This window comes from Podarcis gaigeae, assembly GCF_964106915.1.
Source record: "Podarcis gaigeae genome assembly, chromosome: 16".
Classification (NCBI taxonomy): domain Eukaryota; kingdom Metazoa; phylum Chordata; class Lepidosauria; order Squamata; family Lacertidae; genus Podarcis; species Podarcis gaigeae.
In genome coordinates this window covers 13,805,455-13,817,829 of record NC_139693.1, presented here as the reverse complement: position 1 = coordinate 13,817,829, position 12,375 = coordinate 13,805,455, and positions in this window count along the sequence as shown.

Below are 12,375 nucleotides of genomic sequence, written 5' to 3'. Positions count from 1 at the left end.
CTTTTGCAGAAAAACCTCAGGCTATGATGGACTTGGTGACTTCAATAGTAAATACTCATAGCCCTACTTGGACAGATTGTCGCCAGCTCCTAAATACTCTTTTCACCACTGAGGAAAGGAGAGACATAATTGAAAAGGCACAGATATATTTGCGTGAGCAGGCCAGAGTGGGAAATATTTTTAATATTGACCGTCATCTCCAAGATAACTTTCCCTTGGAAGATCCTAATTGGGATCCAAACAATGGAATTCATCTGGCCAGACTTACCACCTACCGCCAGACACTTGTGCAAGGTATCCGCAGGGCATGCCAGAAGCCCACTAATATGTCTAAAGTCTCAGAAGTAGAACAGAAACCAAATGAGAGTCCAGGAGACTTTTTAGAGAGGCTGCAAGAAGCCTATCGTATATGGACTCCTTTTGACCCTGAAGCCCCTGAAAACAGCAGAATGATTACTGCTACATTTGTGGCCCAGTGCGCTTCTGATATTCGTAAGAAAATTCAGAAATCAGAAGGATGGGAAGGGATGCTGATGAGCCAAATTATGGCCATTGCACGTCGAGTTTATCGGAATAGGGATGAGGCTGAGAAGCAAGAGAAGAAGAAGTGGCAGAAGGAAAAGATGGTAATGCTAGCCACAGCAGTGAAGCAAGACCACCGCCCCTTAAATGGAGGGAGAGGGCGAGGAAGGAATCCACCACTGGGAAGGAATCAATGTGCAAATTGCAAGAAGGAGGGTCATTGGAAGCGGGAGTGTCCTGAACCCCTGAGGTTGGAAGAAGTACGCCCAGGCCCAGGCCCAGGCCCAGGCCCAGGCTCCGGCCCAAGAAACCAGGGACGGGGACGGGGAATGATCCGAAATGGAAGATATCAGAGACCAGGACAAGGACAGAATAGAGACAATTTCATTGGACTGGCAGAAGAGGATTTTACTCAAGACTAGGAACGACCGGACTCCATAAAGTTAGGCTTCCAGGAGCCCACGGTCACGATTCAATTAGGGAGCCATTTAATAGACTTTATGATTGATACTGGGGCTGAATACTCAGTACTCCCAGAACTATTGCAGAAAAAGGCATCCAAAAGTGTAGTCATTAAAAGTGCCACTGGACAGTCAGCTAAGAGGTCTTTCCTCCAACCTTTGGAATGCCAGATTGGGGGACATCGTTTAACCCATCAGTTTTTGTATATACCTGAGTGTCCAATACCTCTCTTAGGCAGAGATATGCTGTCCAAATTGCAGGCCCAAATCACCTTCACTCCTCGAGGTCCAGAAATGAAACTGCCATCAAAAGCAGCAGGAATAATTACCCTCTCAGTACCTAAGGAACAATCATGGCGCCTAATGTCAGCCCTGCAAGTCCAACCCACATTGGATACAGAATTAAACAAGCTCCTCCGAACTCTACAGGTGCCACCAGGAGTATGGGCCGAAAATAGCCCACCAGGAATGGCTAAGAATATAGCTCCAATTGTAGTAACCCTAAAACCTATGGCTACCCCCGTATCTGTAAAGCAATATCCCTTACCCCGGCGAGCAGCAGAGGGCATCCAGAAACATTTGGACCGCCTATTAAAATATGGTCTGCTTAAGCCTTGCCAATCAGAATGGAACACACCCCTTTTGCCTGTTCGAAAACCTGGGACAGATGAATACAGGCCAGTGCAGGACTTGAGGCTCGTAAACCAGGCTATCGAGACCTTGCACCCAAATGTACCAAACCCATATACCTTGTTGAGTTTGATCCCACCAGAAGCAACATTTTTTACTGTATTGGACTTGAAAGATGCATTCTTCTGTTGCCGGCTGGCACCACAGAGCCAACCTATATTTGCCTTCCAGTGGGAAGACCCTTTGACAGGAACAAAAGGCCAGCTAACCTGGACAAGATTGCCCCAGGGATTTAAAAATTCCCCAACTTTATTTGGCACTGCCTTGGCGAGGGATCTAACAAGTTACCCCTCAATACCGGGAGAAAAGGTGGTTCTGCAATATGTAGATGATCTTATACTAGCGGCAAAGGATTTTAATACCTGTAAAGAAGGGACAGAGGAACTGCTCCACTTGCTCTGGGAAGCTGGCTACCGAGTTTCCCAGAAAAAGGCACAGTTATGTTTAGAAAAGGTCAAATATTTGGGCTTTGACATCTCACACCAACAACGAGCATTGAGACCAGAGAGGAAAGAAGCTATTTGCCTTATCAAGGAACCTACCACAAGAAAACAACTTAGAGGATTCCTGGGAACAGCAGGGTTTTGTAGACTATGGATACCTGATTTCAGCAGTCTGGCCAAGCCCTTACATGAAAGCACTCGAGGTGTAGAAAAGGACCCATTCGTATGGGGACCTGAGCAGAAACAAGCCTTTTTAGTTATCAAACAACGACTTATGGAGGCCCCAGCCCTTGGATTGCCTAATTCGGAAAAACCCTTTCAGCTGTATGTACATGAACAGAATGGGATTGCAGCTGCAGTCCTGACCCAGAGATTAGGAAGTTGGAACCGCCCAGTAGCTTATTTGTCTAAACAATTGGACTCAGTAGCAAAAGGATGGCCTCCATGCCTAAGGGCAGTAGCGGCCACTGCAAGCCTTGTCAAAGAAGCTGATAAATTTACCTTCGGCCAGACGATGTATGTGAATGTACCTCATGCTGTTCTGACACTCATGGAATATAAGGGTAGTTATTGGCTAACGAACCCAAGGATGGCTAGATACCAAGGCCTATTGTGTGAAAATCCCAGGATTCATCTACGAGTAGTGAATATGCTCAATCCAGCGACTTTGCTGCCCCTACCAGAGGTAGATGATGAGGAATCACATGATTGTCTCCAAGTAATGGATGAAGTTTATTCCAGTAGACCTGATCTGAAAGATGAACCATTGAAAAATCCAGATGTTGTATATTATACGGATGGTAGCAGTTACCTTCATGAAGGTGCCAGACGAGCAGGATATGCTGTGGTCACCAATGAGGAAGTTGTGGAAGCTGAAGCTTTGCCTGCTGGCACATCAGCACAAAAAGCTGAACTTATAGGCTTAACTAGAGCTCTGCAATTGGCAGCTGGATGTAAGGCAAACATCTATACTGATTCTAAATATGCCTTCTTAACCCTGCATGCACATGGAGCTCTATGGAAAGAAAGAGGTCTAATAGGAGCCCACGGGAAGGCCTTGAAATATGGACCTGAAGTAGAAATCCTGTTAGAAGCAGTATGGGCTCCAGAACAGATTGCTGTAATGCACTGCAAAGGTCATGGACGAGGAAGGGATCCAATAACCAGAGGAAATCATGCTGCTGACAAAGCAGCCCGAGAGGCAGCCCAAAAGCCTGTGGGAGGATTTATAGCAGCCCTCATACCAGAGGTAGTTCCAGAAGAAGTTAAACCTCACTATACCCCAGAAGAGAGGAAGTGGGCTGAACAGGAAGGAGCGGTTATGAAGGACGGTTGGATGATCCTGCCGGACAATAGGATTTATGTACCTCATCATCTAGCAGGCACAATTGTAAGAAATTATCATGAATCTACTCACCTTGGCGGTACTGCAACCAGAGAGAGTCTCAGTCGGAAGTTGTATATTATTAATCTATCACAATTAGCAACTTGCATTTCACAGAAATGTGTTCTTTGTGCTAAAAACAATCCCAGGCAGGGACCAGTACAACCTCCTGGAATTCAGCATGTGGGATATGTCCCCATGGAAAGCCTAATTGTGGACTTCACAGAGCTGGTCCCTTCTAAGGGATTCAAGTATCTCCTTGTGTTTGTAGATACTCTTACCGGATGGGTTGAAGCTTTTCCCACCCGAACTGAAAAGGCACGAGAGGTAACTAAGAGACTCCTCACTGAATTGATCCCAAGGTTTGGATTACCTAGATGCATTGGAAGTGATAATGGGCCAGCGTTCATTGATCAAGTAGTACAAGATGTATGTCGAGTCCTACAAGTAAAATGGAGACTGCATGCAGCATATAGGCCTCAGAGTTCAGGGAAAACTGAAAGAATGAATCGGACTCTGAAAACCCAATTGGCAAAATTAACCCAGGAAACGGGATTGGGATGGGTAGATGTGTTACCCATAACACTGTTTCGTGTTCGGTGTGCACCCACAAAAAGACTTAAGTTGTCACCTTTTGAGCTCCTGTATGGGAGACCGCCCTCCTTTGTTCAGGATATTCCAGCTGACCTTAAACAAATAGGAGATCATGTGACACAGGGACAAGTGCAATCTCTCTCCCGTGTTTTTGTTTCTCTTAACAGGTGGGCCCTCGAACGCACGCCGTGCAGCATTGCCGAGCCGATTCATCAGTTCCAGGCTGGCGATAGCGTATGGGTGAAAGAGTGGAAACGTGATCCACTTGCACCAAAGTGGCGTGGACCTTACACCGTCTTGCTCTCTACTCCAACAGCGGTGAAGGTAGCTGAGGTGACCCCCTGGATTCATCACTCTCGTTTGAAGAAGTCCGAAGGCAGTTGGACGTGCAAAGGTGACCCCTCTAATCCTTTAAAACTAACTCTCTCCAAAAACCCCTGTATCTAGCCCTACCGGGAACGGGCTAGGTCACGGGCAACATTTGACGACCGGCCTGCTGCAGCCACAACCTGGAAGCTGGCTGACCTGCGCACGCCTGAAGCTTGAGGAGCGTCTGAACCAGCAACTGTGAACGGAAAGATTCTCTAATACAATTGATTGACTGCCCCCTTGTGGAACAATTATCAGAGATATTACTCATTGGGGATCCTCGGGATATATGTTTTGGTCTTGGTGGTTCCCCATTTCTGTCACTGGGGGAATTATATTGGGGCTAATAATTATTTGCTATCACAATAAGGTAATCTTTTGTGGAAGGAATGCATATACTAGACATCAACATGATTTTATTATTAATCCTGATCCCTTGGGAAGGGGAAGGGTCCTTGAATCTGACCAAATTGGCTAAATATGGATTCAGCCATGACCACAATATGTGGGTAGGCTTAGCTGAGATGGTAGCCAATGTTGCAAATAGGACCAATTGCCTTGTTTGCTCTCTTGGGCCAGATGATTCAGAGGGAGGTATGCCCTTATTACCGATACCATTAGATGCCATTGGTATGGTAAGCGAAATGCCACACCAAACAGAAATACAGAATTTCCCCGGATGGAACTCAACTAAACCATTACGAGTTATACCTGTACAAGGGGAATTCTGTGTACATAAATCATCAGATGCAGCTGATTCTCCCATGATAGGCTCTTCTCATTGTCACTATACTTGGGATTATATTAAGAATAGTCATACCTGGGCACACGGTACTACCTATCGAACTCGGAATACCTTGCCCTGTGCACCTCCTTTTATTCACGCATGGAAAGTGGTGTGGAACATAACTGTGACAGAAAAAGGCAATCTAACATACTGCACTGTGAACTCTCTACCTCTTTTGGTATTTCGCCTTCTGTACTCCACGTACCAAAAACCTCAGACCCGATGGTTGTGGTGGATATGTGGAGAATGGGCATACAAAAAGCTCCCTTCCAAATGGAGTGGGACTTGTTTCTTGGGTTGGGTATTACCACCAATGTGGATTATGCCCACTAGTTCGGCCAGGCGAACACGAAGGAATGCTGATATTTCTCATATAGCAGGAGGAAGTACCCAAAGTTGGAGCGGTACTGATGATTGGCCGCCAGAGCGCATTATAGCCTATTATGATCCTGCCTCCTGGAATCCTGGTGAGCTCATACAAGGGGCACGGGATCCTATTTATAATCTAAACAGAATAATTCGATTGCAAGCAGTAGTGGAACTTGTAACCAATGCAACGGCCCAGAGTTTGAGACTTATTGCACAACAGTTGGATGAAAGTAGAGCCGCCATTTTGCAGCTGAAAATGGGAATGGATTATGTACTTGCCAGGCAGGGAGGCCTATGTGGAGTCTTGAACTTGACAGGGAATGCCTGTTGCTTTAACATTTCTGATAATGGTGAGGCAATCCGTGTGTTGGCCACAAAGATGGAGAATATAGCACATGTCCCAGTACAAACATGGGAAGGATGGGATATGGGATGGCTCACCAATTGGTTACCTAATGTCACAGGACTCAAAGGGATACTATTGTCTTGCTTGTTTTTCTTGACAGTAGTGGTAATGGTTTTGTGTATGATGCCATGTATCATTTCATGTTTTAGAAGTACAATTAGCAAGATGGTTTCAAATGAAACTCTACCTCATATCATGGCCCTATACAGAGCTTTACCTCAGGAATATGATGAAGGTCAAGCTATCAAGGACACTTGGGATGAAGGTCCTTGAGCTTGAAAGGGGGGAATGTGGCATTTGAATATAGACTGCATTTTTAATCAAGACTTATATTGGCTTATATCTTGATCAGGTTCCTAAATTAAATGGGCTTAGATTTTCAAATGTTTCATGCCAGGCAGAAAGAACCTTGGCAAGAGGTTTTTCTCCTAAGACAAGGGGGCCCCATTGATTTATAGTAGAAAAACAATTCTCAAAGTCATAAAAAGGGAGAATTACATATGCTGCCCTTGCAGACTGAGAAAACACAATTAAAGGCAAGGGTAAATAGTAAAATAATACCAATGTGCCTCCCAGTAAAATGAGCCAGATCTTCTTTCCAAGGTTAAAAAGGCCAAGAGCAATGGAGAGGCATCTAGCTGGCAGAAAAAGAGAGCATTTTAAAGAAATCTTTAAAAGCTGTTTCTTTTTCTTAAACTGAGAGAGTTAAAAAGGTTAAATGTTGGGAAAGGCAACTGGCTTGGCTGGAGAAGAAGCATCTAGCTGGCTGGGAAAGGAGGGGGAAAGGGGGGAGGTGTAAACTGAAGAGGCTTCTTTTTAAAAGCTGTTTTTTACTGAGTTCCTTTTTACTTTACAAAGGCTTTATTCTTTTAAAAGGCTACCTATGATAAGTGAATGAAATATATTAGCTTAAATATATTGGCTTAAATGTAATTATGCAAAGGATTTAAGGAATGCTAGATTCTTATTTCATATGGTTGTAAGAGTTGTATTTATCCTGAAATTAAGTCAGCCACCAGCCTAGCCCCCCTGCTAGACAGAAGACGCCATCCAAGCACTCTTGATATATAAGGTTGTCAGGCATTTGTTTAGAAACTTTCAAATGAAGGAAATCTTTCAATATTGATGTGAAATTCAAGATCCTTGACATCTGTTGAACATAAAAATGTAAGATTAAACATTTGTTTTAGAAGGCAATAAGGGCAAGGAGGGCAAGAGGTGAGCTGGTAATTAAGATTCCATGTAAGATATATTATTACTTATTTGTCATTTATATATAGCTCTTTGTCTCCCTTATAAGGGCAAGGAAGTGGGTGTATCTTTTGTGGGTGTATCTTTTGTGATTGGTTCTACCAAACAGCCAATAGGAATTTCAACCAGGCTGATTGGACAGAGGCAGCCACAGGAGGAGCAAAGGGGGCTGGATTAAGGGAATATAAGTGCTGGCCAGGATGGCAAGAGGCAGGCCAGAGCTTGGTAACCATATACCACTGAGCCTCTCATTTATTTGTCTGACAAATAAATTATTATTTTAATTTCTCTATTGCTGCGTTGAATATTTCATTCCAGCTAAGCGTTAACCACAAGCAGGGTGCTACAATAGTAGGACACAGAGGAGAGGCCGGAGGAAGGATATAGGGAGGAGGTATGCTAAAGGGGCAACAGGGTTTAGTGAGCAGGAAAAGCCTGTGACAGGGAGTAGTTCAGACTCTGAGGCTGAAGCCGGGTCAGGAGGCTGCTGAAGAATCAAGCTCCTTTGTGGGTGTTAATGCTCTGAGCCCCTCCATCCTACGCTCTGGTTATATTTACAGTGGTACCTCTGGTTACATATGCTTCAGGTTACATACGCTTCAGGTTACAGACTCCGCTAACCCAGAAATAGTACCTTGGGTTAAGAACTTTGCTTCAGGATGAGAACAGAAATCGCACAGCGGCAGCAGGAGGCCACATTAGCTAAAGTGGTACTTCAGGTTAAGAACAGTTTCAGGTTAAGAACGGACCTCCGGAACGAATTAAGTATGTAACCAGAGGTACCACTGTATGTGTAAATAAAACCATATCTCCTAAAGACGCCACAGTCTCCGTTGATCTTCATTCCAAGGAAACTGAGGCCTGTGTAAGCACTGGAAGCCTTGAAGTTTCTCACTACTCAGAGATTGGCGTGGCGTGAAACAGCATTTATGCTGAATCAATGATCTGACTCATATCAAGGCAACTTCCTTCTATCGAGGAAGAGCAGGGCATCACGATAGTGTGTGGATCTGGTTTAACGTTGAATGGTTTTACCGCCAATATATTCACCAAATCATAACCTCTCTTTTTTGGGGGGCAGCCTTGAGGAAGCAACTGGCAAAGTCAGTTGCCACACACACACACACACACACACACACACACTAAAGTGGTACCTCGGGTTACATACGCTTCAGGTTACATATGCTTCAGGTTATAGACTCTGCTAACCCAGAAATAGTGCTTTAGGTTAAGAACTTTGCTTCAGGATGAGAACAGAAATTGTGCTCCGGCAGCGTGGCAGCAGCGGGAGGCCCCATTAGCTAAAGTGGTGCTTCGGGTTAAGAACAGTTTCAGGTTAAGAACGGACCTCCGGAATGAATTAAGTACGTAACCAGAGGTACTACTGTAATATGTATTGGTATATGTTGCCCATCTGACTGGGTTTCCCCAGCCACTCTGGGCGGCTCCCAACAGAATATTAAAAACACAATAAATCATCAAACATTAAAAATATATATCATGTCTATTCTTAGGGCTGGCAGTGAGTCAGTTTATGCCTCTTAGTTTAACATCAGAATCTCTGTCAACGGTGAAACCCCGCCAATTCTTGGCAAGCAACCTTTGTTTATTATTTGCCTGATTCATTTGTTGCTCCTTCCAAACCAGAGTGTTGCCACCCTCTGGGATTGGCCCATATATTATTACCAGCTTACTCTTTTGCAAAGCAAACAGTGGCTACTCTTCCTTTTCTGCAAGATCCTCATTTGTTTGCACATGTGGGTGGATGTTTGTTTGTGTAAGCCTAAATGCACAGACATCCTGACCCACTTACCACATATGTATGTGGGGAGCTAGGCCAAGGGATGGCAACTGCGGCCTGTGGGGACTCTCACTTCTGCTGCTAACCTATGCTATGTCTGAGGCAAGAGCTGTGGTCACAGTTCTGCACACCCACGCGTACCCACACCCACACCCACAGGGTTGGTTTTTACAGCCCAAGTCCCCATCAAGTCAGAGATTTACCTGCAAGGCAAGCTGTTGATCTTTATTGGTCTGTTACAACAAAGTCTCCTTGCTCCCTTGCAAGGAGGTGCCCAGAACAAAAGTGTGTGACATCTTTTAAAACCTCAGAAATTATCCACCTGCCCCTTGGCAGAAGGACCACCCAAAAAATGTCTCAGATACGTCACAAAATGAGTTGTGCTTGTGCATGTGAATTAGATCATGCTCAGACTGTCATGTTTCTCCAACACATTTGCAAGTCCATCCATCAAGACGCCTGGCAATACCTGACATTAATTGCCCTTCCTGTCTGAGACTTCCTTTTGAAATGATGAATACCTTGACTCCAGAATCCATTGACACAGAACTGTCCCCATTCACGTACATAAGATACCATTTCGGCGTCTGCTTGGATATTTGTTGACACTTGTTAAACCAGTTCCACAGAGGGGAGGCTCAGGAAGAATTTCCTGTAATGTGACAAGAGGGGTTGCTGAGGTCAGCTAAGGGCTAAACGTGGCCTCGTTTTTTGCTCTGTATAGTTTTCTGGCTGTGAGAGTATTATGAGCTTGGTGTGGGGCGCATTTATCTTCTACATGCACTCCATGTGGGCATGTGCGTATGTGTTTAAAACTGAATAAGAGTCACAGGAGCCCCTTTAAATCTTGCTTGAGGACTGGTCTAAGATTAAGGTGAGATGCTTCCCTGTTGCTCAGGGATGCAGTAGAAACATAGAATTTTAGAGCAGGAATGCTCCTGGAGGTCATTTATTCTGACTGCAGGAATGACAATGCAGGGCTATAATATTAGGGAAGGAGTGTAGCTCAGTGGTAGAGCTCCTTCCTTGCATACAAGAAGTCCCAGGTTCAGTTTCCAGGATCTCTTGGTAGGGCTGGGAAAGATTCCCTGCCTGAAACCCTAAAGAAAAATGAGAAACAGAGAAACCCAAAAAGTCCCATCCCTAGTTGTGACCTGATTCAGATCCACTGAGCTCCAGCAAGTGGATATCTTTTGCATATCCTTTGCATCTTCAGATCTGATAATCTATCAAGTGTCACCAGACTCTTGGGGCGCTTCCAGACTGCCGCCACTGTGGGGTGCGGTTCAGTTCAATCGCATATTGACAAATTAAGGTGGCACAATCAAACTTGATTTGGAGGCCTTGCATTCTAAATCCACACCCCCACAAACTGGACTTCCTTGCAATCTGCAAAATGATTAGGAGATACACTGGACTGTGTAGGATGCTCTCCAGGCCAACAAAAGCAGAATGAATGAATGCTCAGAGATTGCGGGTGTCAGAGCTGCCTCTAGGTCCCAGCTCACAGAGGACCAACGCTAGGCTGTAGTAATGTACAAAAATCTTTATTGAAGTTCAGTTTCCATTTCAAAGCCGTAGCGCGCAGCCCTACGTCTTAAACCCTAGATCGGCGAAGTCCCGTCTGAGTCTCCTCCCCTCTGACACCAGTTTAAGATCCTAGCCCTGCTCCACCTTTTCCGCTGCTCTCTTCTCCTCTGGGTCCTCCTGCCCGCTGGGGCATTGCCCTTTCTGGACTCTTCCGACGCTGAGTCGCTTAGCTCCTCCCCCTGCCTCCGTCGGGCTTTAGGACCCGGTTCCCAATCCTCATTCTCTGCTGTCCCGCGCTCCTGTACATTTGAACTTGCCTCTCGCGCCAATCCAGTGACCTTTCTCCTAACCGTCACACTACTTGTGTCACTGCTTCCCCCTTCCGGGACGCTGGCCGGATCTGACCTCCCCCCCGTTGTCTGACTCTCCGATGGAGGCGTGGTCAGCCCTGTCTCGTCTTCTCTTCCTGGTGGGGAAAGCACTGGTCCCGATGCTTGGGACTCTTCCCCCCCCACTCCGCTCTGGTGGGGAAGCTGGTCCTGATTTCCAACTACTGCTCTGGGAGTCCCTGCTGCTGCCTTGCTCCTGGGGCGTTCCCCTTGGGAACCCCCTACCCCTGGCCACCGGCGCCCCCTTCTGTGAATCTTCCGATTCGCTGGAGAGGCTCATGGAATCCCTCGGACCACTGTCATCTCCTACGCTCCCCTCGGATTCCTCCCCCTCGCTCTCCATCTCCTCTCTCCCCTGTGCCTCTGCTCCTGAACCCCTGACAGCGGGCCTCCTTGCAAACACTGTGCAAACAAATCAGGATTTGTGCCCCACAAACAGGTTAGCAGGATGTGACTTTACTTGCTTAAAACAAACTGTTAGTGTTGTTTTAATACTATGTTTCAAACACCAAGGTAGTCATTTAAAAGGTCAGACTCAACGCAATGCTTCATCTGACATTGTTTTTCTTTTTCTTTTAGAAATGACCTGGCAATTGCTACCTTAGGTTTTGAAGCGTAGCGTTAGGTGTGTGAAGAAAAAAGCACCACCAATCCGTTTGTTGAGAGGGCAGTATTATTATTTGCCTGTTTCAGCACAGGTCACAGGTGAATGTGTGTTTTCAGTTTCACAATCAGTTTTGTCAGTCAGAAGCCCATTCCATCCTCTTCTTGTCTGTGGATCCGCCCCGCCCCCCACAAAGTGCATGCAAAAATTGTGTTTACATTGTACACACTTTCCCCTAACAGTGTTATAGGTTTGCAGTGTATGTCTTGGTCTCAATTATATCTGTGGGTCCTTTCCAGGCCTCTGATTCTCTACCAAGGAGGTTTATTAGAATCTAGTAGAAGGGGTTGCTGAACTGGCCAGGCCAATTTATTTGTAAGAGAATGGCCGTAGCTTCCTAGCTAAGTATCACCATTTACATGTCCAAAAAGGTTGCTCTGTTGCCAAAGAGACAAATGAGATTAATCCTCCCCCTCCCCACCTAGTTGGAAGCAGCAGCATTTTGTAGGGACAGAGAACAATAAGCAAAGGGCAGGGGCTGTGCTGGAAGCTGGATACACAAAGGCTGGTCTTGTTCTGGGCCGGACCCAAAGCTTTAGCTTAAGGATCTCCCTGGGAACCTAATGGGAAGGCAGTATCTGTTGGAGTATTAATTCTGTGAGACCCTCCATCCTTTGCTTAGGTAGTATATTTGTGTAAATCCTGAAGGCGCCACAGCCATTGATCTTTATCCCAAGGAAACTAAACTCTAGAGAGGGGTAGACATCCCTGACAG